Source organism: Cucurbita maxima, unplaced genomic scaffold, assembly GCF_002738345.1.
Source record: "Cucurbita maxima cultivar Rimu unplaced genomic scaffold, Cmax_1.0 Cma_Scf00268, whole genome shotgun sequence".
NCBI classification, from domain to species: Eukaryota; Viridiplantae; Streptophyta; class Magnoliopsida; order Cucurbitales; family Cucurbitaceae; genus Cucurbita; species Cucurbita maxima.
The window spans coordinates 1-2,500 of record NW_019272284.1 but is presented as its reverse complement, the minus strand read 5'-3'; positions in this window follow the sequence as shown (position 1 = coordinate 2,500).

The following is a 2,500-nucleotide window of genomic DNA, read 5'->3' as shown; positions in this document are numbered from 1 at the left end:
GCTCGCCATTGTATTACAACGACCTTTGAAACATAATAAATCGAGTGACAAGCGGAAATACTCACTACTGTACCACTACAACGACCTCTGAAAACATATTATATGTTAACACACAAGATTTCATAAACAATTATTTAGCCAACTTTCTTTTCAAACTACCGTTGTTGGGGATCGAACCCAAACTACCGGCATGAAAGGTTCACCGGGGTCCAATTTCGAGTTACGTTAAAATTACGAAAAGAAAACAACTAAAATCGCTGTTGCCGGGGATCGAACCAAGGTCACCTGCGTGACAGGCAAAAATACTCACCACTATACTACAACGACTCATAAAAAATAAATTATTTCTTAACGCTCCAGATTTTACCAATCGTCTTTAGAAAAAGCTACCCATTGTCAACGCTCTAGATTTTATCAATCGAAGATTCGGAACAAGTAATCCAAATTCAAATCCGGTGAAAATTGTCAAAAGAAAATTAAACTTATTATTGTCGGGGTTCAAACTCATGTCTATCGAGTGACAAGCGGGAATACTCACTACTGTATTACATCGACCTCTGAAAAATATATTATTTGTAAACACACGGGAGAAAAAGGAATCCAATCCCGAATTTCAAATTCAAAAGAAAATTAAAAACAGTCTGCTGCGGCGGATCAAACTCATGTCACTCGAGTGCAAGCAGGAATGCTCGCCCTTGTATTACAACGACCTTTGGAACATAATAACTCGAGTGACAAGCGGAAATACTCACCACTGTACCACTACAACGACCTCTGAAAACATATTATATGTTAACACACAAGATTTCATAAACAATTGTTTAGCCGACTTTCTTTTCAAACTACCGTTGTTGGGGTTCGATCCCAAACTACCGGCATGACAGGTTCACCGCTGTCCAATTTCGAGTTCCGTTAAAATTACGGAAAGAAAAGAACTATATTCAAAATAATTACGTATTTACAAAATACCGTCTCAATTCATCCTATTTCATCAGATCCGGGATGTGATATGGTTCCGAAGGATGAACGGATATGGACAGTTCCAATAAGATTTCATTCTTGAACAAAAATCCATTTATTTATTTATTTCATCTATTCCATGACCGAAACAGGAGGGGATACACGTTACACCACGATTTTGAATCAGAAGAGAGATTTCAAGAAATGGCAGATCTATTCACTCTATCAATAACCGAGCCGGATTTGGTGTATCATAAGGGATTTGCCTTTTCTATTGATTCCTACGGATTGGATAAAAAACAATTCTTGAATGAGGTATTCAACTCCACGGATAAATCGAAAAAGAAATATTTATTGGTTCTACCTCCTATTTTTTATGAAGAGAATGAATCTTTTTATCGAAGGATCAGAAAAAAATGGGTCCGGACCTCCCCCGGGAATGATTTGGAAGATCCAAAACAAAAAATAGTGGTATTTGCTAGCAACAACATAATGGAGGCAGTCAATCAATATAGATTGATCGGAAATCTGATTCAAATCCAATATAACACCTATGGGTACATAAGAAATGTATTGAATCGATTCTTTTTAATGAATAGATCCGATCGCAACTTCGAATATGGAATTCAAAGGGATCAAATAGGAAATGATACTCTGAATCATAGAACTATAATGAAATATACGATCAACCAACATTTATCAAATTTGAAAAAGGGTCAGAAGAAATGGTTCGATCCTCTTATTTTGATTTCTCGAACCGAGAGATCCATGAATCGGGATCCTAATGCATATAGATACAAATGGTCCAATGGGAGCAAGAATTTCAAGTAACATTTCATTTCTGAGCAGAAGAGCCATTTTCATTTTCAAGTAGTGTTCGCTCGATTACGTATTAATCAATATTCGATTGATTGGTCTGAGGTTATCGATAAAAAAGATTTGTCTAAGTCACTTCGTTTCTTTTTGTCCAAGTTTCTTCTCTTTTTGTCTAACTCACTTCCTTTTTTCTTTGTGAGTTTCGGGAATATCCCCATTCATAGGTCCGAGATCCACATCTATGAATTGAAAGGTCCGAATGATCAACTCTGCAATCAGTTGTTAGAATCAATAGGTCTTCAAATCGTTCATTTGAAAAAATTGAAACCCTTCTTATTGGATGATCATGATACTTCCCAAAAATCGAAATTCTTGATCAATGGAGGAACAATATCACCATTTTTGTTCAATAAGATACCAAAGTGGATGATTGACTCATTCCATACGAGAAATAATCGCAGGAAATCCTTTGATAACACGGATTCCTATTTCTCAATGATATCCCACGATCAAGACAATTGGCTAAATCCCGTGAAACCATTTCATAGAAGTTCATTGATATCTTCTTTTTATAAAGCAACTCGACTTCGATTCTTGAATAATCCACATCACTTCTGCTTCTATTGTAACAAAAGATTCCCTTTTTATGTGGATTATGTGGAAAAGGCCCGTATCAATAATTATGATTTTACGTATGGACAATTCCTCAATATCTTGTTCATTC